General features: G+C 47.6%; 1 protein-coding gene across 2 annotated transcripts in view; it reads left to right on the plus strand.

Annotated features, from left to right (window-relative positions):
- Nucleotides 1–1,004: 1,004 nt before the first annotated feature.
- The window catches only part of LOC137653404 (galectin-8-like), a 402,287-nt gene continuing 377,772 nt past the window's right edge, over nt 1,005–25,519 (plus strand). For both annotated transcript variants that reach the window (XM_068386760.1, XM_068386761.1), the window contains exon 1: nt 1,005–1,061. The gene's annotated coding sequence lies outside the window, so the exon portion shown is untranslated. The remainder of the gene's footprint in view (nt 1,062–25,519) is intronic.

Below are 25,519 nucleotides of genomic sequence, written 5' to 3' on the forward strand. Positions count from 1 at the left end.
AATCTCATTGACATTATAGTAAACAGGTTTAGCTGTCTGTTTTCCGTTACTTCTGTGAGTTGTTGAACCATCTGGCAGAGGTCTCTTACGAGTGACCATGACTCTCAATCTCATTGACATTATAGTAAACAGGTTTAGCTGTCTGTTTTCCGTTACTTCTGTGAGTTGTTGAACCATCTGGCAGAGGTCTCTTACGAGTGACCATGACTCTCAATCTCATTGACATTATAGTAAACAGGTTTAGCTGTCTGTTTTCCGTTACTTCTGTGAGTTGTTGAACCATCTGGCAGAGGTCTCTTACGAGTGACCATGACTCTCAATCTCATTGACATTATAGTAAACAGGTTTAGCTGTCTGTTTTCCGTTACTTCTGTGAGTTGTTGAACCATCTGGCAGAGGTCTCTTACGAGTGACCATGACTCTCAATCTCATTGACATTATAGTAAACAGGTTTAGCTGTCCGTTTTCCGTTGCTTCTGTTGAGTTGTTGAACCATCTGGCAGAGGTCTCTTACGAGTGAGTAGTGACTCTCAATCTCATTGACATTATAGTAAACAAGTTTAGCTGTCTGTTTTCCGTTACTTCTGTGAGTTGTTGAACCATCTGGCAGAGGTCTCTTACGAGTGAGTAGTGACTCTCAATCTCATTGACATTATAGTAAACAAGTTTAGCTGTCTGTTTTCCGTTACTTCTGTGAGTTGTTGAACCATCTGGCAGAGGTCTCTTGCGAGTGACCGTGACTCAGGGTTGCCAGATTATTTCGACTGGATTATCGTACATGAGCCTTAAAATTGTCGTTTTTCAACCAAAATTATCGTACACAGTTTCAAAATAATGATTAGGGAGTTACATGATCGACTTATTTCAAAATATTTTAGTATAATTGTTTAATTAAACACATATGTATATACCTAAGGTATGTATCGTACATCGTACTGGACCTAAAATAATCGTACATGTACGATAATTATCGTACGAATGGCAACCCTGCCGTGACTCTCAATCTCATTGACATTATAGTAAACAAGATTGTCAACACGTAGTATCAGTGACCCATTACGGTAATGCTTTATTTGCATGCTAAATACTCTAATTAATTTGTAGTTACTTTAAATGATCAGCTTAGATGGCATAGAATTAATTGTCATCTCTTATTGGTACTGTTAATCAAGATATATGTGTAAGGAGAGCGAATTTCGGGTGTTGGTAAACTTTCTCGTCGACGACACGGCTGTAGACCTAAGACTTCATTTTCTCTATTAGATTTCATTGTTTGATTTCATAGTGATTTACCCGCATTTTACATAGACATTCGCCTGAATTGATGGTCTTAATTTAGGTCTGTCGAAATTTAGGTTAGGCTTCGAAAAGTTTAGACCTTATCCGGATGTGAGACTGAAAATACATTCATACCCAAATTGGTGTGATTTGAATGAATATGTAACCTTTATTTCCATTGCAAACGTTTGATCTTGTTCCTTTGGACAGACCTTGTGTCAATTTTCAAAAGTTAAGACTGAAAGCCAACACTTTAAAAAGGAAACGGCATGAACACGACCTAACCTAAGGTTTCCCACCTAACCTAATCTAAGTTTACCCTAAGACTAAGTCTCAACCCTATCAGTGTTTGATTTCAAACCAGCTTCACTCGTGACGAGGTCGGTCGGTCCTACTAAAAAGTGTCCGGGAGCGCCCGGGAGTTCCCAGGAATGTAAAAATGCCCAAGAGGAAATTAAAGTGGCCCGGGAGGAATAAAAGGAGCTCGGGAGAAATTTGCCTTAAAAAAGAAGGCAACTGTGCTTAGCCCATACAAATGGGGAAAAAACATGTTAATTGAAAAAAAAATAATGATTTCAAGGAAAGACTTAAAGACTTATTTATATAGAATTTTATATGGTCTTCGATACAAAGAGTTATTGGTATTTGACATTAGAATTATAAATGAATAATGATTGAAAGGAAAGGCTTGAAAGATTTGTTTATATAGAATATGTGGTCTTAAATACAAGGCGTTATTGGTATGCTTTCTGTACATGGAAACTTGAATTTATCTGCTTGTAAGTCTAAAGATGGAACGCTTATTTTCTTCATTTTTAACCCTTTTACCCCCAAAGGACGTACTGATATGTTTCACAAAAGCCATCCCTTTACCCCCATGGACGTACCGGTACGTCCTTGCAAAAAAATGCTATAAAAATTTTTTTTTCATATTTTCGATAATTTTTTGAGATATTTCAGGCATTTTCCAAGAGAAAGAGACCAACCTGACCTCTCTATGACAAAAATTAAGGCTGTTAGAACAATTTAAAAAGAATATACTGCAAAATGTGCTTGAAAAAAAAATAACCCCTGGGGGTTAAAGGTTGGAAAGTTCCAAATAGCCTGGGGGTAAAAGGGTTAATGGTAAATTTTATGGATTCCATCCTGAAAGAATTATTCTAGATTAATAAAACATTATATATATATATATATATATATATATATATATATATATATATATATATATATATATATATATATATATAGTAATCTCTCACCTATCGCGGTTAATGGGGACCAGAACCGAAAGCGATAGGTGAAAAACCGCGAAGTAGGTTCCCTCCCTATTTCTGGAATACGTACATTTTTTTGTGTACATGTACATGTATATATAATAACAATAAGTATATTAACCCTATGAATGCATATGTTATCATTAGAACATTAAAGAATCATGTAAATTAATATTGATAATATAAATTATATACTGTACATAAAATAAAGTACTGTTCAAAGTTTGCGAGTCAAGCACCACAAAACATCAAATCTAATGTCTTTTCAAGTGTATTAGTAGCCCTAAGTACATCGCCTGATAATAAATGTAACCAAACTATATTTACCTTACATTTTATTAACATAATTTCATAATAAATAGCTTATTTAGGAAAAATTCCATATCAACATTGAAATCAACTTTTAACTATACGAGTCCAGCTGACAAAATGTAAACAAAAGTTGTGGTTACGTTGTCTGCAATCTATCTTTCTCTAACCTTTTGGTAATTTCAATTGTGTTAATGATGGTATATTAAAGCATTTTTGTTTATTACAGTATATGTAAAAGCTTTATTTGTCCCGGCGTAGATACAAACCCTCCACTATTTATAGGTATACTGTACTTTCGGCGTAGCTGAAAGACGAGCCATGATAATTTTAGTGAGGGATAACTACCCCATCCACTAGTTAGCGGGTGGGGGGGGTAGACTGGCTACCCCGCTCACACACCTCTCGGCTCAGTAACCACTTCACTAGAGGATGTAGAGGGTAGAGGACGTTTAGGAGCCATTTTCAAGGGTGTCACAAGCACTATTTTACAGCTAAGAGTTCCACGCGGCAAGACTAACCAACACAAGCGAAGCGAGAGAGAACAATGAATGTGGTCTCCCTTCGCGGGGCACACGGCAGGGAGAGATGCTGGGTGAAGCATCTCGGCGGCTTGGCCAATCAGCTTGTGAGATTCTGGAGCCGAGATGGCCAGCGAATTAGAGAGGTGGATTTTGAGTTGCGCGCCATCTCCGTGTTGATACCTGATGTTCTACTGTACTCTCTGCCTTCTGCTAGCGCCCGCGTAACTCTTGCACCATATATATTTTTGATACATTAATGTCTGGATTCTCTTAACGACCTTGGGATCAGAGCCCCAGGCGAAATCACACAAAGACAAGAGCTTGGCTCCGGCCGGGAATCGAACCCTGGTCGGCAAGCTTGTATAGATAGTGACTAAGCCACTTGGCCACGAAGAAAGATAAAAGTCAATGACAATTCTTCTGTACTTATATCTGTCGAATTCAGGTGTTTTGTACTTAGAATTGAAATCAACCCATCTTCACCATCGTAGCTAATTGGTAGTTTGTTACTTGGCATTCAATTAATGATAAATTTTGCACATTTTTACGTGTTTTTCATATTCAAATAAGCCATATATATTTTTGACCAGGGTTCGATTCCCGGCCGGAGCCAAGCTCTTGTCTTTGTGTGATTTCGCCTTGGGCTCTGATCCCGAGGTCGTTAAGAGAATCCAGACATTAATGTATCAAAAATATATATGGCTTATTTGAATATGAAAAACATGTAAAAATGTGCAAAATTTATCATTAATTGAATGCCAAGTAACAAACTACCAATTAGCTACGATGGTGAAGATGGGTTGATTTCAATTCTAAGTACAAAATACCTGAATTCTCGAGATCGTAGCCCTCTGCGTTCGTCCTTCAGGCAGCGTTCCAATTCGCGAGCTCAACATTCTGCTCGTCATTCTCCTGCTTGTAATAGTCTGTCTTTTTGTGATATTTAGTTGCCGGCTGGTGATCGTCACTCACTGGTGCGGGATTGATACTCTTTTGACCGTCGTTATTCAGCTGATTGTTGTTCGTCTGCTGCTCACTCGGCTTTCGTTTGTCATTCGTCAGGACGAGACCTTCTCATGCATCATTCCCTGTCTCGTCACTCCAGACGACCTCCCACCAGATGACGATCTTCTGTTCAGCGTTTTCCTGCATGTAGATCTTCACCGCTACGATCTCCTGCATGTAGGTTGTCATCTCCATCTTGTCTATTGCCGACTCAATGCGCTTTGGTGCATCACTCCCCACCTCATCGCTCTGATCACCATCACTCTACCCTGCTATGCTCTCCAGCTTGTCGTTCTCCATCTTGCTGATTGCCTCGTCTATCTCCCATGCGTAAGGGAAGTGGTAGAGGTTGCTCCTGCAACTGGGTGCAATCTCCTCACCGGGCCACCGGTGGGAATGCCTGCAACGCCTCTGGCTGAGGTGGATGCAGCACAGGGCAGATCCCTGGGTAATCTCTGTGATTTGTGTAGGCTATCGCATCCCGTTCACACAATCTCCCCCTCCACTGACTCGGGATCCAGTTCCTTCAGGCTCCTATGCGAAGGGATCTGCAACGGAGCTCGCCATTCGGACTGGAATCCAGACCATGTTGGAGAAGGGAGCTTCTCCAAGAGGTCAGCGACGGGTCCCCAGATTTCTTCAGTCAACTTTCATGTCAGAAAGGCGTCTGGAGGCTGGAGACCAGTCATAGATCTCTTGGCCTTGAAAAAGTTTCCAAACTCCGTTTAAGATGGAGATGGCAAACACAGTCATTCAGGCTGTAAGGCCTCAGGACTTCATGTGCACCCTGGATCTGAAGGATGCATACTTCCAGGTCCGAGTCCATCCGTCTTCAAAGAACTATCCCTGGATCATACACGAAGGAAAACAATACGAGTTCAAGGTGCTGTGCTTCAGCTTTTCAATAGAACCCCAGGTATTCATGACAGTGTTCGCCCTAGTTTCATCATGGGGTCACAGAATCGTCATTTGCCTTCTTTGTTACTGCGACGATTGGCTGATTCTGGCAGACTCAGTGGTAACCCTTTTTTAACACCGAGATGGGCTACTCGAGTTTTGTCAGGATGTGGGGATCTTGATAAATCTTGAGAAGCTGTCACGGCACCCCTCTCACAGATGGGTTTACCTTGTTATGATAAGGGACAACAGTCTTCAGAAAGTCTTTATATCAGATGACAGAGTACACAGGCTGAGCTAGGTGGCAAGCCCCTCCTCAGATGAGAAGAACTTCCAGCCTCCCTGGTTTGTGTAGTTCCCAATGGTTGCCTTCGGGTCTGATCTCTTCAGTGGCAACTGAAATCTAGGTGGAACCAGCACTCCGGCACCCAGGATACTCTTGTTCCCATGGGACTGGAACAGAGGGCAGATCTTTTGTGGTGGGCGACAGAGGAGAACCTCCACATAGAGATAGACCTTCTCGTCTCTCCCCCGGAATTAATGCTCTATACAGACATATCAAAAGAACGGTGGGGGCCTCACTTCCTGCACCACATGGCCTCCGGGCTCTGGTCCGAGTCTGAAAGGTACCAGAACATAAATCTCCTAGAGATGAGAGAAGCCTTCTTAGCTCTTTAACAGTTTCAACTGTTCCTGGAAGGTCACTCTGTGGCGTTGATGAACGACAACACCACTGTAGTGGCATACGTAAACAAGCAAGGGGGTATTTTTTCGCAGCCCTCATGCCATCTGGTGGTAGAGGATCTATGATGGACAGAAGAACATTTGGTGTCCCTATACGCAGGCTTCATTCTGGGTAAGAGGAATGTGCTCGCAGACAATCTGAGCAGAGCTACTCAGATAGTGGGCTTTGAATGGTCTTTGAATCATTGGATAGCCAACAAAGTCCTTACTTTGTGGGGTTCCCCGACTGTGGATCTGTTCTTGACATATCTGAACTTTAGGATCCCGCTGTATTGCTCCCTAGTCCCGAACCCTCAGGTTCTCTGAAAAGATGCATTCTAACAACGGTGTGACAACATTGGTGTATGCCTTTCCCCTATTTTGTCTGATGAGAAGGATGCTCAACAAAACCAGAGCACCCAACAACCTTTACATGATGCTCATAGCTTCGCTATAGCATCTCGTGGAATGGTTTCCGGACCTTCTGCAGCTCCTGATAGAGCTACCGTGGGAACTCTCTCCACATCCCGATCTACTTGGACAACCACACGTGAATATCTTTCACAAAGCCATAGCTTCCCTATGTCTTCACGCCTGGAGACTATCCAGCATCTCCTCTCTCGGGGAGGCTTTTTGCAACGAGTTATTAGGAGGATGTGTGGATACCTCTGAATATCCTCTGCATCAGTATACCAGGCAAAGTACACAGTCTTCCGTGGTTGCTGTCGTGGAATGGGGGTATCTTCCCTCGATGGCACTATTCCTATAATAGCGGAGCTCCTTGTTTACCTTCGGGAGGAAAAGCTCCTCTTGGTCTCTGAAGTGAAAGGCTATTGCTCAGCCTTAAGCATGGCCTTTGGACTGAAAGGGGTCAATCTTTCCTTTTCATTGGCGTTATCTTTCCTCATACATAGCTATGAGATCACTTACCCCCAGTCGGAAGTTAGACCTCCTCCTTGGAATGTGGTTCGAGTCCTTCGGTACTTTAAGGGCCCTCCATACGAACCATTACGCCAAGCAACAGATCGCCATCTCACTTTGAAGACTGTGTTTCTACTCGCCTTAGCTTTGGCAAAGAGAGTTAGTGAACTCCGTGGTCTATCCTATGACATCCGTCATTCAAGGGGATGGGGGAAAGTGACACTCGGCTTTGTCCTCGAGTTTATTGCCAAGACTCGAAATCCATTGGTCACGATTCGAGGTTCAGAGCTTTTTGGATCGAGTCTTCGTTCTGTAACCGATGACCCAGATCAACTGTTTCTGTGCCCAGTGAGGAGTTTGAGATATTATCTTGAACGCACTGCAGCAGCTCGTCCCCGTGTGCCAGCACTTTTTGTTAGCATAAGGAGGGTCAAGAGGAGGGTTACAACGAATACCATTTCCGCCTGGATTCGCAAGGTCATCGACCATGCACTGAATACTGAAACTCCTCCCACTCGACGACCTAGAGCTCATGACGTCAGGGGTATAAGCACGTTCCTGGTGTTTAAATGCAACTCCTCAGGGGTACAGATGTTACAAGCAGGCGTTTGGGAGCGTCAGACAACCCTCACCACCAATACCTGCAAGACGTGACCCACGGGAACATGGATACGTTTTCCATTGGTCCTGTGGTGGTTGCACAACAGGGGCTTTAAGAATACCTCAGGCTCTTTGATAGATGAGTAGTACTGTAGATGGTTGAGGGCATTGGTTACCCAGGAGTAGTCTGTATTAATGTAAAGAATGACTGGCTCTTTTCTTTTCCTTCATCTTCCCCTCTCTTGGGGAACAGCACCATGGGCATTGACCAACAAGTCCTATGGGAAGGCCTTTCCACCTCCCAAGAAGCAGCTGCAGACCAGCAAACCCTCGACAAGTAGGACGGCAGGCTCCTCCAAGAAGGTGTCATGGCAGTCCTTTCCTGGCCTCACCTATCTGCAGATAAGAACCATTTCCCATGTGTAACTTAGTATAGCCTTCATACTTGTACTTATCCCTGATACCCCTTAGAATATTCTTACCTAGACCTTCACATTGCTAGTTCCTCACAATCACACAGGTTGCTCAGGCTGCTATGGGCACATTTCTCAATCTCTCCTAATATTGAGGTGTCAAGGTTTTTCCCTGTTACGGTCTACCCCTGTACAGGTAAAACTTAGGTCAATGACCAAGCCAGAGGTCGGACTACAGCCTCCCTAATGGGTGAGTCATCCCTATTAAATAGCGTTAGGTTTTTCCCAGTTACGGTCTACCCCTGTACAGGTAAAACTTAGTTCAATGACCAAGCCAGAGGTCGGACTACAGCCTCCCTAATGGGCGAGTCATCCCTATTAAATAGCGTTAGGTTTTTTAGTGTTGGAGCAAATGACAAATTTGGAAGTACTGTAATTTGTGATTTTCCTTAAGTACAAACTTTAACTATTTAATCAAATTGTCCCACCATCACCTGTCCCCCATAAGCCCTGCCTGCAATCAAAAGTGGTGAAATATCACTGATATTTGAGTGAGTGATGGTTACCCGGATACCCCCTCCATCCTCCCACTAACTAGTGGTTGGGTGGGTGCCACCTTGCATTAAAAATAATCCCTATTGAATAGCTAAAAGTTTGTACGTTATGAAAAATGCAAATTACTTCCAAATTTGTCATGTTTGTATGGTTTAGAAAAATTGATTAAAAAATTTATGATATGAAACAAGTAAAGTAGTTATGTTTTAAATATTTAACTTAGCCGGTGAATATATAATAGCTGCAACTCTGTGGCTCGACAGAAAACACACTCAAAAAACTCGCGAGCGATCGCTATGAAGGTTGCGGGTGTGCCCACCATCGCCAACTGTCGGCCAGATACCACTCTTGCATGTAAACAAACCCTTCAATTCTTCTCTGTTGACGTTGACGACAAGACGTATTCATACTCGCTGTAGAACCTGGAGTTTTCTCAACATATTTGGTGAAGTACTTCATTTTGGTTTGAGCTTTCGCAGTGCAGGTGTTTTTTCCTCAACATAAACTCTTGAACTCTTTATTGAATCAGATTATTTGTTGATGACTTGGATTGTTTTTGGAATTTTCTTTGACTAATTCAAAATGGCTGACCCTTCTCAAGTACCTAGATTTCGGAAGTGTAATGCTAGGGACTGTAATAGGAGTCTTCCAAAGGCTTCTCTCGACCCACATACTGTTTGTTCCAATTGTCGGGGTAAAACCTGTCAATTGGGAGATCGGTGTGAGGAATGCGTGGGCCTTTCGGAATTCGATTGGCTCGAATACGATAAATATGCACGTAGGCTAGAGAGAGATAGGGTAAGGAGGAGTTCATCTAGGTCTGTAGATTTTTCCTCTCCACATGCCCCTGAACCTAATCCTTCCCCTGTAGTGGTTGTTCCTAACCCCCCTTCTAGCACTCAGGAACCATCTATGCAAGACATGTTACGTGCTATTCATGCCTTGGGGGAAAGAGTTGAAGCGTTAGCAACTGATCGTAATCAACTCATGGCTGACGTGAAGGAACTTAAGTGTCATAGTGCCACGGCGGAAAGTGGGAAAGTGATTAGTGCGCAAAGTGTTGTGAACAGTGTTGCGACCGAGGGTTCGTCTGTTCGTGCCTGTCGTTCACCTAGTCCGGGACCTCTTGCAAGCTCCCAAGCCCAGGGGAGAAGTAATGTCGTACGACTTATGGGTTCGAGAGGCCTTGATCAGCGAACAGACGTTCCCTGTATGGTATCAGGCGTATCTCACCAAGATCGCCCCTACCATAAGACGAGAGAGCCTATTTTCTCCTCGTCTTCCGAAGGCTTTTCACGCAAGAAACCGTGGAGCAAGGTTTCAAGGCCTCTTAAACGGAAGTCTGTCCCTTCAGGACAGGTCCAACGTCCTGGATGTAGTCATTGGGACAGTTCGGACCCGTTGCAGTCATCGGATGACTGCTCGCCGCCTAAGCAAGGCAAAGTTGTGCCGTCTCAGACGCTAACCCCGTCGGTTACCGCACCCATTCCCGTGGACCCAAAATGGGTTACAGTATACTGCAGGACATGCAGTCTAAGCTTTCCTCCCTTATGGAAGACTACAATGCCGATAAGGTTTCCGTTGAGCCTAGCCGTTTATCTCATCGAGATCCTGGCCTTCAGCCACCCAAACGTTCATTTGTGCGTCCTGTTAACGCTGGTGTAGCCAAGTCACGTCAAGCAGTTGGTTTAGAACCACACTCGATGCGGTCTCGTGTGGATTTTCAGCCGCATTTGGACGTTAGGCAACTTGCTGATGCGCCTGTTGACGTTCAGGACGTTCGCCAACCATCGGAGTTGACTTGTTTTGACGCTGAGCGTCAACATCCGCAGTCTAGAGTTGTTTTGACTGCTCAGACTAGGCGGTCTAAGCAGTCTCGGGTGGACGCTGTGCGTCCTCACGCACCTGTTGTTGTTGACAGTTCCCAGACTGTCAAGCAGTTACAGGACGCTGCGTCCTGGTCCCACTTATGCACCAGTGCGGGTGGACGCTGTGTGTCAAGCATTGCCAACCCCTTTGCTTGTTTCTCATCAGTTGTCAGATGAGGAACCTTCGGATGAGGACGTTGCTGACCCTCTGCCTGAAGATCATCCTTCAGATAATGATGAACCAAGAACAGTTCCGCCATCTATGGACTTTAAGAAAGTCATGTTAATTTTTAAAGAGTTGTTTCCCGAACACTTCGTCTCTGTTGCTCCTCGTTCGCCGCCGTCTGAGTTTGTTTTAGGCGTACCTGCTGACATGCCAGCCTTTACAAAACTTGTACTCTCTCGCTCGTCCAAGAGAGCTTTACGGCTTTTAGGCGATTGGTTGGAAACCAAGAGGAGTTTGGGGAAGACGGCCTTTGCCTTCCCCCCATCTAAACTCTCGTCTAGATCGAGCGTCTGGTATGCCACGGGAGAAGTTCTCGGCTTGGGAGTCCCTGCCTCTGCCCAGGGCGACTTCTCAAGCCTTGTAGACGCTCCCCGCCGCCTAGCCATGAGACGCTCGAAGATTAGTTGGTCATCCTCGGACCTTGACCATCTGCTGAAAGGCATTTTTAGAGCTTTTGAAGTTTTCAACTTCCTTGACTGGTGTTTGGGAGCCTTAAGTAGGAAAATCTCATCGGCTGATAGAGATGTCTCCTTACTCATTATGTCCTGCATGGATAAAGCCATCCGCGATGGATCCAATGAGCTCTCCTCCTCTTTTACTTCAGGAGTCCTTAAGAAGCGAGAGTCTCTTTGCACTTTTCTGTCGGCAGGAGTTACTCCCTGTCAAAGATCTGAGCTACTCTTTGCTCCCTTATCGAAGTTTTTGTTCCCTGAACTTTTGGTTAAGGACATAGCTTTGTCACTCGTGCAGAAGGACACCCATGACTTGGTAGCGTCCTCTGCTCGCAAAGGGACTCCTTCGACTTCCTTTTCTGCAAGACCAAGGATAGACACTCCGGCGTCCAGGTTTATTCCGCCCTTTCGTGGCAGAGCTCCCAGCAGGGGAAGTACTCGTGCCGAGGGAAAGAGAGGAAAGAGGAAAGGAGCCAAGTCCTCACATGGCAGAGTCTGACTGCCTGCAGCTTCAGACAGCAGTAGGTGCCAGACTCAAGAACTTCTGGCGAGCCTGGGAGAAGAGAGGCGCAGACCAACAGTCTGTGAGGTTGCTCAGAGAGGGGTACAAAATTCCATTTGTACACAAACCTCCTCTAGCGACTTCCCCCATCGATCTCTCTCCCAATTACCGAGAGGAATCAAAGAGACAAGCCCTGAAACTAGAAGTGTCTCTTTTGCTAGAGAAGGGAGCGGTGGTGAAAGTCTCGGACCTTCAATCACCGGGGTTTTACAACCGCCTCTTCCTAGTACCGAAGAAGACAGGAGGTTGGAGACCGGTGCTAGACGTCAGTGCTCTGAACGTTTTTGTCACGAAGACAAAGTTTACCATGGAGACCACGAAATCAGTCTTAGCAGCGGTCAGAAAGGGAGACTGGATGGTCTCTCTCGACCTAAGAGACGCATACTTCCACATCCCCATTCACTCAGATTCCCAACCTTTTCTGAGATTTGTTTTCGACAATGTGGTGTACCAGTTTCGGGCCCTGTGCTTTGGCCTAAGTCCTGCTCCTCTCGTGTTTACGAGGCTTATGAGGAATGTGGCAAAATTCCTCCATTTATCGGGAATCCGAGCCTCCCTTTACTTGGACGACTGGCTTCTCAGAGCCTCTTCCAGTCATCGCTGTCTGAAGGATCTTCATTGGACATTGGATCTGACCAAGGAGTTGGGACTTTTGGTCAACATGGAAAAGTCCCAGCTGATTCCATCCCAAACTATACTGTATTTAGGGATGGAGATTCGCAGTCCAGTTTTTCGGGCTTTTCTGTCTGCCCCCCGAATAGATCAAGCCCTGCTCGTAATCCAACGGATGTTAAAGAGAGAACGTTGCTCAGTCAGGAATTGGATGAGTCTAGTAGGAACTCTATCATCCCTGGAGCAGTTTGTCTCGCTAGGAAGGCTACACCTTCGACCTCTCCAGTTCCATCTAGCTTTTCACTGGAAAAAGGACGAGACGCTAGAGGCGGTCTCAATCCCGATTTCCGAAACAGTAAAGGCATGCCTGAATTGGTGGAAAGACAATATCAGTCTAAGAGAGGGACTTCCCCTAGCAGTTCAGAAACCAAACCACGTTCTATTCTCAGACGCATCGGATTTGGGTTGGGGTGCGACCCTGGACGGTCGGGAATGCTCAGGTCTGTGGACCTCAAGTCAGAGGAGCATGCACATCAACGGCAAGGAGCTTTTGGCAGTCCACCTGGCCTTGATGAACTTCGAGAGTCTCCTTCGAAACAAAGTGGTGGAGATCAACTCGGACAATACCACAGCCTTGGCATACATTTCCAAGCAAGGAGGCACCCACTCCCTGACACTGTACGAGATCGCAAGGGACCTGCTCATTTGGTCAAGAGATCGAGGCATCTCCCTGGTAACGAGGTTTATCCAGGGCGACTTGAACGTCTTAGCAGATTGCCTCAGTCGGAAGGGTCAGGTAATTCCTACAGAATGGACCCTCCACAAGGACGTGTGCAAGAGGCTTTGCACGACTTGGGGTCAACCCACCATAGACCTCTTTGCAACCTCGATGACCAAGAGGCTTCCAATCTATTGCTCTTCAGTCCCAGACCCAGCAGCAATACATATAGACGCTTTTCTTCTAGATTGGTCTCATCTAGACCTATATGCATTCCCACCATTCAAGATTGTCAACAAGGTACTGCAGAAGTTCGCCTCTCACGAAGGGACAAGGTTGACGTTAGTTGCTCCCCTCTGGCCCGCGAGAGAATGGTTCACCGAGGTACTTCCAAGAAGTCTTCCTCTAAGAGTAGACCTGTTACGTCAGCCCCACGTAAAAAAGGTACACCAAGGCCTCCACGCTCTTCGTCTGACTGCCTTCAGACTATCGAAAGACTCTCTAGAGCTAGAGGCTTTTCGAAGGAGGCAGCCAGTGCGATTGCAAGAGCGAGGAGAGCTTCTACCATTAGAGTATACCAATCGAAGTGGGAAATCTTCCGAGACTGGTGCAAGTCAGTATCTGTATCCTCGTCCAGTACCTCTGTAGCCCAAATCGCTGATTTTCTCTTATACCTGAGAAAGGTTCGCTCCCTTTCAGCTTCCACGATCAAGGGCTACAGGAGCATGTTGGCTTCGGTCTTCCGACATAGAGGCTTAGATCTTTCCAACGATAAAGATCTACAAGATCTCCTTAAGTCTTTTGAGACTTCTAAGGAACGTCGTTTGGCTACTCCTGGATGGAACTTAGATGTGGTCCTAAGGTTCCTCATGTCAGACAGGTTTGAGCCTTTACATTCAGCCTCCCTGAAGGATCTCACTCTTAAGACTCTTTTCCTGGTGTGCTTGGCCTCGGCTAAAAGAGTCGGTGAGCTTCATGCCTTCAGCGAGAACATCGGTTTTTCGACAGAAAAAGCTACTTGTTCTCTTCAACTTGGTGTCCTGGCCAAGAATGAACTGCCTTCTCGTCCTTGGCCTAAATCTTTTGATATTCCTAGCTTATCAGAGATCGTAGGCAACGTACTAGAGAGAGTATTATGTCCCGTTAGAGCTCTTAAGTTCTATTTAGCTCGTACTAAGCCTTTACGAGGTAAATCTGAAGCGTTATGGTGTTCGGTTAAGAAACCATCCTTACCTATGTCAAAGAATGCTTTGTCATATTTTATCAGATTTTTAATACGAGAAGCCCATTCCCACTTGAGTGAGGAAGACCGATCTTTGCTTAAGGTTAAGACGCACGAGATTAGAGCTATAGCAACCTCCGTGGCCTTCAAGCAAAATAGATCTCTGCAAAGTATCATGGACGCGACCTTTTGGAGAAGCAAGTCAGTTTTCGCGTCATTTTACTTGAAAGATGTCCAGACTCTTTACGAGGACTGCTACACACTGGGTCCATTCGTAGCAGCGAGTGCAGTAGTGGGTGAGGGTTCTACCATTACACTTCCCTAATTCCAATATCCTTTTTAATCTGTCTCTTGAAATGTTTTTAATATTGTTTTATGGGTTGTACGGAAGGCTAAGAAGCCTTTCGCATCCTGGTTGATTTGGCGGGTGGTCAAAGTCATTTCTTGAGAGCACCCAGATTAGGGGTTTGATGAGGTCCTGTTGTATGGGTTGCAGCCCTTGATACTTCAGCTCATGGGAGTCTTTCAGCATCCTAAGAGGATCGCTGGGCTCCGTGAGGAAGACAGACTTACAAGGCAGAGTAATCGTCTAAGTCAACTTCCTTACCAGGTACCTATATATTTTGGTTTTGTTATATTGATAACTGTCAAAAAAAACTCTTAGCTTATACGCTGTAAACTTAATTAACTCTGGTCTCTACCCACCGCCTTGGGTGTGAATCAGCTATTATATATTCACCGGCTAAGTTAAATATTTAAAAACGATATTTTAATAAAATAAATTTTTGAATATACTTACCCGGTGAATATATAAATTAAAGACCCTCCCTTCCTCCCCAATAGAGACGCAGCGGGATGAGAAGAATTGAAGGGTTTGTTTACATGCAAGAGTGGTATCTGGCCGACAGTTGGCGCTGGTGGGCACACCCGCAACCTTCATAGCGATCGCTCGCGAGTTTTTTGAGTGTGTTTTCTGTCGAGCCGCAGAGTTGCAGCTATTATATATTCACCGGGTAAGTATATTCAAAAATTTATTTTATAATTAAAATATCATTTTATTGAATATTTTTTTCTTTCAGGTTTGAGGAATTGCATGTTATTTTGGTGACAATTAGATTCTTTCTCAAAAATAAATAGATTTTAAAGCATTGGTTTTGTTACCTCATTATTAACAATGATTAGTCATTTATAATTGAATTTTCTCTTTTCAGATCTGTTGTACTGTATATACTTTTGTGTAGTTGAACACTTCTGTTATAGTTTTGGAATGGCAGGACCCATTTATAATCCTGTAAGTATCAGAATACAATATGACTTTTTGATAGTATCCTAGTACTGTACATGCTTGTTCCTTTGCATATGCAAATCTTTCATGCTCTTAAAATAGGCTGGAACAGCCATTGAATTCTTAACTAAGTAGTTGAATAACGACGGGTGGTGCAATGGGGAAGCCTGCCTACTCGCCTGTCTCAAAGTAGCCAGTTTTTTCTTAGGCCGCAACAGGTACAGACATACTATCTCAATTTTTAAACACAAGACTTACCCGGTAGTTATATATATATAGCTTACGTCCCTGACGTCAATGGCAGAAAATTCGAAACTCGCGCCAACCGCCAGTTGGATAGCCAGGTGTACCACCCCTGCACCCTAGCGAGGTACCTGGGAACCATTCCAGTGACCCTCATATATTCCCTGCCGTCGCTAGCGGCGACACGTGAATTCTACTCCGTCATTACTGATCGTTTTTTTGGTGAAGTACAAATCTTTGGTTATTGACTCCCGCTTGTTTTTGATCTCGCTTTGGATATTTCTTGATTTTATTTGGAATAGATGATTTTCAATCTTTGCTTGTCTGAATTCTTTTAAATTTTTCAAAATGGACACGCCCCTATAACTTTTAGGTTATGTGTGACTAGTGGGTGTAAGACCTGTATGGCTAAAGCCTCTCTTGACCCCCATTCTCTCTGTGTTGCTTGTAGGGGTAAAGAGTGTGATTTAGGTGATCGCTGTGACGAATGTGTTTTGCTGTCAGAGCATGAATGGATTGATTTTGATAAATACAGGCGTAAACTTAAAAGGGATAGATTGAGGCGTAGTTCTTCTCGCTCTTCTAGAGATATTTCCTCCTCCCTTGTCATTAATCCTATTCCTTCACCTGTAGTGGTAGATCCTAATCCCACTATTGCAATTGCTAATGAACCTTCACTAAAATATATTTGTTCCGTAACCGAAATACAAACCACGCTATTTACAAAGGGTATTACTTTTAGCGTAACTTAAATGGCGAGCCATTAGAATTTAACGAGGGTGTATTACCCCCGCGCTAGTTAGCGGGGGGGTAGGGGAGTGGTAGCTAGCTACCCCTCCTCCCCCTCACACACAGGTGAATACTCACTTTAACTTTTGGCTCGGACTGTGACAGACGTCTCTGTCTTGGTCCTCGCCTGGCAGCCATTGTCTGTTTTGTCTTTACTTAATCGCTTACTTTTCATTTACTCAATATATATGTAAACATGTTTTCATGTTTGTATATATATTTGAGTATAGAAATAAGTAAGTTTCCTTTTCAGATGTGTGTGTGTAGTGTACGATACCTACGTGGAGGCCTCGGCAGTTAGGCCACCACGGCGTATTTTATGGGTGGCGATCGAGTTTGACTTATGTCTTTCTCTCTCTCTCTCTCTCTTGAGGTCGTTCACCCTTTTACTACGTGTTACTACGCCCTTGTAGCCTAGCTTCATTTCCGTGTGGGGGGTTGCTACGCCGTACGTTTGTATCAATTAGTTATGAATCTAATTGTAGTTGTTTTTTGTTTTTCAGCTTGTAGAACGATTCCTTTCGGGGTTTTCGTTCTTTCTTAGTGTTCATTCATTTTTGAATTACATAGTTACATAATTATAATTGTTATAATTCTGTTTTGGTTACAGCTCTCCTTCCGCGAGTGTAAGTGGTTGTGAGGGCACGTGCCTGTTATTCTTGTTCCTTTCCCTTGGGATTACTCTTCGGAGCCTTCCCGGGGGAATGAATGTGTACTAATATTATTTGTTTTATTTTTTTACAGTTACCGATCTAGTTCGTTTCTGTAATATAGCAACGGTGTGAGCTGTCTGGTGGAGTCCTGGGGATTCGGCTGTTGCTGCCTCCCCCCTTGTATTTTCGTCAGGGGCGTGTCTCCTTCTACTGGTAGTACTCCCGTGTCGACGGACAGCTCTCCAGTTCATTTTAGAACAGTCAGGAGGCTTGCCTCCTTGGGCGGATAACTTTCCTTCCGAGGGAAGTTTTTCCTGTCCAGGCTTGAGTTTTTCTCCTTTTGGGGGGTTCTTCTCTTGCCTTTTTCTCGTGCGACTATGCTCTTGGTGCTGAGCGGTCGCACCTGCAGTTTCGCTCAAGGGGCTGGGCAACTGCAGGAGCTCCTCTTCGGAGGATTGCTCCTTTTAGGTCACTGGCTGACCAGTCTCTTCCACTAAGTGTTTCTCTTTCGTTCGCGAGAGAGTACACTCATAGAGACTCCTCTTCGGAGGTTTCTTCTGTTGCTGTTGCTGTTGGCCTCCCTCGCCGTAAGGCCCACCGTCCGCCTCGTCGTAAGGGCCTCTCATCTCCCTATAAGGGTGCTTGAGGCGCCTTTTTGGATCTCCGTTTGCAGCCTACAACTCCTTTTTCTCGATCTTCCGCCTTGGTGCAGATGGACAGCAGTCTGATCTCGTCTTCCGACGGGCAACGGTCTTCCCGACGAACAACGGTCTGCCCGACGGACAGCGGTCTTCCGACGGACATCAGTCTCCCGGCGGACAACGATCCCTTCGGGGCAAAGGGTTGCCCCCACGGGGGTTCTTCCCTTGCGTGTCAGGGTTTCCCTGCGCGCCCTTCTGCTCATCAGCGCTCTCCTGTTCGTCAGCGCTTTCAAGATGATCTTCCCTGCGGTTCCTGGGCGTTCCTGTTACGCGCCCTGTGCGCCCACGTTCGCCCTCGCGATCTAGAACTTCGGTTCAGGTCGGGGTCAAGGACTCTTCTTCTTTGCGCAGGCTTCCACGCGTAGCCTTCTGCTCGTCAGCGATCATCAGCTCGTCAGCGATCATCAGCTCGCCAGCGATCATCAGCTCGTCAGCGATCATCAGCCCGCCAGCGATCATCAGCTCGCCAGCGATCTCCGGATCACCCACGTGTGTTACAGCCAGCGCCAACGTTCTCTAACACTTCTGAAGGAACATGGTTCGCCAGCTACTAGCTCACCTGCGCATGCTGATCGCCATCGCGCGACCCTCAACTGCGGATGCTGATCGCCATCGCACAACCCTCAAACTGCGGATGCTGATCGCCATCGCGCGACCCTCAACTGCGGATGCTGATCGCCGTCGCGCGACCCTCAACTGCGATGCTGATCGCCATCGCGCGACCCTCAACTGCGGATGCTGATCACCGTCGCGCTACCCTCAACTGCGGATGCTGATCGCCGTCGCGCGACCCTCAACGGCTGATGCTGATCGCCATCGCGCGACCCTCAACGGCGGATGCTGATCGCCATCGCGCGACCCTCAACTGCGGATGCTGATCGCCATCGCGCGACCCTCAACTGCGGATGCTGATCGCCATCGCACGACCCTCAACTGCGGATGCTGATCACCATCGCGCGAACGTACACCTGCGGATGCTGATCACCATCGCTCAACCCTGCGCATGCTGATCACCATCGCGCGACCCTCAACTGCGTATGCTGTTCGCCATCACGCGATCGCCCACCTGCAGATGCTGTTCGCCATCGCGCGACCGTCAACCTGCGCATGCTGATCGCCATCGCGCGACCCTGGCATGCTGATCACCATCACGCGACCCTGTGCATACTAATCACCATCGTGCGACCCTGCGCATGCTTATTACTGCTCGCGACCGCTCACCTTCGCAGTAGAGATACCGGGATGATTGAGTGCGCATACTGCTCGACCATCGCGTCGGCATATCACAACGCGCCATCGCCAACCTGCGCGTTAGCGCTCACCAGCTCACCACCGATCGCTTGGTGATCCATATCGCCAGCAGTCCTCCTCGCCATCGCGCTAACGCTTGCGTTCGCCGCCTCGGACTCGCTCTCATCCACCTGCCCACCCTCACGACCGCTCGCCCGTGCAACCGCGCGACCGCTCGCCCGTGCGACCGCGCGACCGCTCGCCCGTGCGACCGCGCGACCGCTCGCCCGCGCAACCGCGCGACCGCTCGCCCGTGCAACCGCGCGCCCACACGCCCACGTGCCCGCACGTCTACGCTCATGCTCTCCAATGTTCGCCCACGCGCGAACCAACGGTTTTTTCCATCGCGCAGACGGATGGTGTTCCGTCACGCGAACCTACAGAGTTTCTTCGCACAAATGTCGGCTTATTTCTTGCAGTATCCATTGCTCGTCTATGGGTTATCGCCCGCCGACCACCAGGAATTCTCATCGCGCGAGCTCCAGGGCAATTGCGACCACGATTCCCAATGGGGTTTTCGCAGCATGACCAGCCTGGCGAGTTCTTCTGGAGCGTATTTCCAGAACACTGTCTCACCCCGTAAACACAGAGCATGGCACTTGCAGAATAGGAGAAACTTAAGGGAGATCTGAGCAACACTCCTCTATTCCTGAACCTGGGTTAGCCCTTCCCCGTCATTCCCTGGAAGGATTTTTGGCGGGGGGGGGGGCTTTCCGTTCGAGATTTCTCCATCGGACAAGGGGTGACTGCTTACCTCTTCCTCTGGGAGCTTACCAGGTTCTTTCCCTCCTCGGTTACGGCCCGAGGTTTGGTTCAAGGAAGCTACAGGAAGATCAAGGGTACTTTCCTCCTCTCGAGCTCAGGCACCTTGGCCTTTCGTCGTTAAGTATCTAACTTGCGGACAAGCTCGATGTTGTACCATCTGGACGCGCTGACTGAGGGCTTCCTTCGGGTGTCTCATCTGTGGAGGTCGACGACCTCAGACACCCTTCCATCCTTGAGAAGAGTTTGTTTGTGCCCAAGGACAGAGACTTAGACAGCTGCTGTGCGGAGTAAATCGACTTCCGGTTTCACTCCTCCAAGGCGCTTTCTTCCAGACTCTGCAGGGCTCCAGCTCCTTTTCTTTCAACCATGTCGGCCTAAGTTATCGGCTACGACAACTGGGACAAGGTGTCCAATTGCAGTTTTCTCCTGTCAGGAACAGATGGCACGGGAGACTCCCCCGGGGGGGGGCATAGTCCTATAAGGAGTTCACGAACTCTAGGATTGCAGGTTTTTCGCCGGGAGGATGCTTAAGGTTACTCATCCGAATGACAGCTTCCCGATGCCCATTCCCGCATATTCTCTGTGAGTAGCCAAGGATATCGCGCCTGCCGTCTCTGTCAGCGAATTCAGTGTCTCTGAACCTCTATGCCATAGCGTCAGCAGAGTTGCCCGGTTGGGCAGAATGATCCATACCTTAGGCGAAGGTCTTCCTTAGGATCATCGACGGCTTCACCCCCGGCCCCCTCAGTCGATCCTTTCTTGTAAGGAAGGATCTGAGAGGGGATGTCCATAGTCGACCTCTCAGCCCCGATCAAGTTTGTTGAACAAACTTCGGCCAGCAGAATCGATCAGACTGGTAACGAGGCGACAGGACTCCTTAAACCCTGGATCGGAAGGACGGGTACTTTCAGTTTCCATTCCATCAATCTTCCAGGGTGCTCGTCGAATTCAGCCTAGACTGCAAGTATTCCTGCTTATGATGCAGTGTGGCTATCCCGCCGTGGCATAGCAGGTTTGTTTCCCCAGAGAACTCTCCCTGCCTTCCTCTTGGCCGCTCAGGTGCAGGCTTCCTCCTCCTCTGCTGTTTGGAGGGCTGGTCAACTCCGGTAGGCTCGGGTTTCGACCTTCTTCAGCGCCGGGACAAGCTTCCGGATGCTTACCATGAGTGTGGGCTCATGGTATTTTGCTTGGAGCCTTCTCTTCCTCTGCCTCAACATCTAGAGTATCTGGCCATGATATTGAGTCAACCGCCTTACCACATTGGAAACCCCGCTTCTCGTCCATCCAGCGAGGTTAAGCAACGTCGGTACTTGGATGGGTGACCACCTGGGGACGCCAGATTCTGTTACCACATCCTCCGAGCCTTCCTTTCGGTTGACTGTGGCAAGACTGAGGAGAGTCGCAGTACCTGTTCTCAGTCAAGCAGAGCTTTCAGCCCTACCTTGAAACGTTTCCTAGTTCTTCTTTCCTCATTGACCCGTCTATAGTCCGAACGGTCGCCTCAGGATAAGTTCCATGTGGGGCGATCCAAGTTCCGGTGGCTTCAGGCAATGTTTAACCGGACTCCCTGGCCCTATGGGACCAGCGGAACTATTAGACCTGCAATGGGTGTTGACCTATGGAGCCTCTTGATGGTAGTGGATATTCTCGTCCTTTCCCCACATTCTTGGTGCGGTTCTCGGACTCTTCAAAGGAAAGGGGGGGGGGGGGGGGCGGCATGTTCCGGTCCAGGCCTATGGTCAAGACCTGAAGGATACCTCTCCATCATTCAGGCAGGCTTAGGGGCCTTAGTCTGGCCCCTCTTCAGATCCTACAGCTACTGCCGAGTCTCCCCGTTGCGCGTCGACTTCATTCTAACCAGAAGGGGACGCATTTTCACACCTTCACATCTTGCAGTAGAGATACCGGGATGATTGAGATTCTCTCAATACCACCATCGGCTCTCTCATTCCAGGCAGGGGAATGTTTCTCTCAGACTATCCGAACAGAGCCTCATAGAGAGAGTGTACCTAGGGGTCTTTGACCTTGGGTAACCAGCAAGTGCTGGTCTGGGGGACCTGATCGCGACAGCTTGGAACCTCAAGCTTCCGCTAGTCTTCCCCCCAGTCTCAGACCCCGAGACACTGGCAAGATGCATTCCGGTGATGGTGGGACAACTTCGACGCCTGCGTCTTCCCTCCTTTTTGTCTGCGGACAATGGGCCTCAACAAGACCAGGTTGTCTGTCAACCTTTCAATGGGAGAGCTCCACTGGGACTACGCGCAGAACGGTTTCTGGACCCTCTGCTTCCCCTGACGGAACTCCCGGGAGAGCTTCTCCCACGGCGCAGACTACTCAAGCAACCACACTGCGACATCTCTCCCGAACCGGGGCGTCACTTCGGCTTCATGCCAGGAGACACTACGCTTCCTCCTCTAGAAGAGACAACCCGCTACAGTCGCGGTACGGAGGTCGCGTCATCTGCGATAGTCATCCACAGGGGTCTCCCAGGCAAAGTGAAGAGTCTAAGGTGGTTGGTGCCGTGGGAGATATACCTCTTCCCTTGAGGCCTCTTCTCCAGCAATAACAGTCTTATTGCCTTTCGGCGGGAAGAAACTCCTTTCCGCTCTCGGCAATGAAGCCTGTCGCTCAGCCTTTCCCTGACCTTCAGGCTTAAAGGAATAACTTTTTCCTGCCCGCTGGATCTATCCTCGCTCATGCGAAGCTACGATCGTCCCTGCCCTAGTCGGAGGAAGACCTCCAACTTGGAGCATGGCTCGGACTTTTAGTCCTTTAAGAGATCTTCTCAAGACCCTTTTACGACAGGCCTCGGATTGTATTCCGCCTTGGGTCTTCCGCTCACTCTGGCCACGACCAGTGTGTAAGCAATCTTCTTGGTCTCTTACTACTCCCCCCTTTCTAAGGAAGAGGGGAAGGCAACATTCAGGCTCGCTCCTGAGTTGTTGGCTAGACTCAGAATCTGAGAGTTCCGGCCCTTCGGTCCGATTCATTCAAGATTTCGAGTCTCCATTCTGTGTCTGATGTCCCAAGACCTTCTCTTTCTTGCCAGTAAGGAATCGAGAGGTTAGCGCTGGGAACAGCTGCAGTTTGTCCTCAGTTGCAGCCGATTTGGGAACACAAGGAGGACATGGGGGGAGAGTCACCAGTATACCTCTCCAGCCCGGACTCAAGGACATTCATCTCGTCCTGTCTTCAGACCCTCCCCCGTCACGTCGCCCTACAGCACGATGTTGGATACATCGCAACGTCCCTCGCCTTCGAGTAATACTACTCTGTGACGCAGGTGCTACAAGCTGGAGTCTGTAAGCGTCTGATGACCTTCGCAGCCCGCTTCCTGCAGGGCGTGACCCACTGGAGTCTCGATACGTTCTCTATCGCTCTGTGGTGGCTACACAACAGCTGGTCTAACCTCAGGCTCCCTTTTGGACAGGTAGCAGAAGGTTGAGGGCATTGTTATCAGGATTTAGTCTGCATGAACGAAAGAAGTATGTCTGGCCCTTACTTCTTTCTTCATCATCCCCTCTACGGGGAAGCAGCATCCTGGTCTCTGCATAGCTGACCTCGAACCTCTGCAGGTAAACCATGCTTCCTTGTGTTCCGAGTATTGAGAAAATACTGTCGCGTCCCCCATACCCTGACGAGGTGGTATTGGGAACGTCCTAACCCAGAGTTCCTTCTGGAACTCCAGGTCAACTGCCTAGGACGAGTCACACTTCTTCCTTCACACACAAGCTTACGTAGGCCACATGGTTCCTTGCGGAGCAAGGAACTTGTGAGGTGCAGGGACTCCTTTTCTCGAGTGCGACTCACTCTGATTCTGAGTCCCCGGGTAAAGCCAAAGCCAGTATGGCTGGGGACTTTCCACCCTTCCTAAGGGATAAGTCACCCTTTGTAAATAGCGTGGTTTGTATTTTGGTTACGGAACAAATGACAAATTCGAAGATAATTTGTATTTTTCCTAACCATACAAACCTTAGCTATTTACACATATTTGCCCGCCAGCCCTGTCCCCCAAGACAAGTCCTACCTCTAAGTGAAAGTGAGTATTCACCTGTGTGTGAGGGGGAGGAGGGGTAGCTCGCTACCACTCCCCTACCCCCCCCCCCCCGCTAACTAGCGCGGGGGTAATACACCCTCATTATATTCTAATGGCTCGCCATTTCAGCTACGCTAAAAGTAATACCCTTTGTAAATAGCTAAGGTTTGTATGGTTAGGAAAAATACAAATTATCTTCGAATTTGTCATGTTAGTGGCGATTCAAGCTCTTGGCGCTAAAGTTGAATCTTTGGCGGCGGACAAGACACAGTTGATGTCCGATGTGCGTCTTTTGAAAGGTGAAGGTGCAAGTGCAGTGAAGTTAAGAGCAGTGGAGGGTGTGCCTGCTTGTGTCTGTCGTCCTCCTAGTCCTAGACCTCTTCCAAGCTCCCCAACCCCTGGGAGAAGGAATGTCGAAAGGCGAAAGGAGACGAGAGACTGTATCAAACGAGCAGACGTCCCCTCGAACGTACATGTGGGCGCCTCCCAGGACGTTCGCCCTCACCATCGGAAAGGTGAGGTTAAGTGTTTTTCGTCGTCTTCGGATGACCCCTTGCCTAAAAGAGGCTGGAAGCTCGCTTCCAGGCCTCTTAAGAGGTCCTATGATACGGCCTATCGACGTACTGCTAGTTCTAAACCAGAGCCTTTTGAAAGCCCCCCGACCAAACGTCCTTTTAGGACACTGGACGTTTCCAAGGATCCTTCTGTGCACCCAGGACCAGGCTTTACCTCATTCCAAGCTCCCAAGCAGCCTTCAGACTGGATTTCGCCTTCTAGGCGCTCTGTTCTGTTTAGCGGTGAGGAGAACGTTATGACCTCATCGCCGTTTTCACAATGTTCGGATCCTAACTTTGTTATTCTTCAAGACATGCAAAGCAGGCTCTCTTTCTTTATACAATCATTCCAGCGCAGCGACAAATCTCATATCAGCGATCGTGATCGGAGCAGTGAACCAGGACGTGTTTCCGAGCGGCCTCGTAATCGGGGATCGAAGCTTCCTGCTAGCCGATACGAACGGCCTTTAGGAAGCGATCGTGATCGTTCTCCTAAGTCAGCAGTCCACGGTTCTTTTATTGAACGTGATCGAGACTGCGTGCCTGTGCGTTCTTCTAAGAAAGACGTCGGACGTCCTGTTAAACAGGTTATTGAACGCCCTTCGACTCAGGCTCCTGAACTTCCTACTGAACAGGCTGCCGATCCTCCTCCAGTTCAGACTGCCGAACATCCTTGCAAACAGGCTACCGAACGTCCTTTTAAACAGGCTGCCAAACGTCCTATCATTCAGGAAGTTTCTCTCTCCGCCAATTATTTTAGTGAGCGTCCTTCAGGTCACGTTTCCGGGATGGTTACAGTTGAACGAGTCGCTGAACAGCAAGTGGTTCGTAGTACCGATTGCTTGCCAGCAGTTGACGGCAAGCGTGTTTCTGAATATGATCCTGAACGTCCTATCGCTGGTCATATTTTGGATGTTAGTTTGGATTACGAGGAGGAGGCTTATCCTTTTCAAGACATCGATGCGGTTCATGTACAGGAACTTCTCGTCTCTGATCGAGCTGATCGCGAGCGTTCGGTTGAGGCGCATGCGACTCTGCCGCCTG

This window comes from Palaemon carinicauda, chromosome 14 (genome assembly GCF_036898095.1).
Source record: "Palaemon carinicauda isolate YSFRI2023 chromosome 14, ASM3689809v2, whole genome shotgun sequence".
Lineage (NCBI taxonomy): Eukaryota > Metazoa > Arthropoda > Malacostraca > Decapoda > Palaemonidae > Palaemon > Palaemon carinicauda.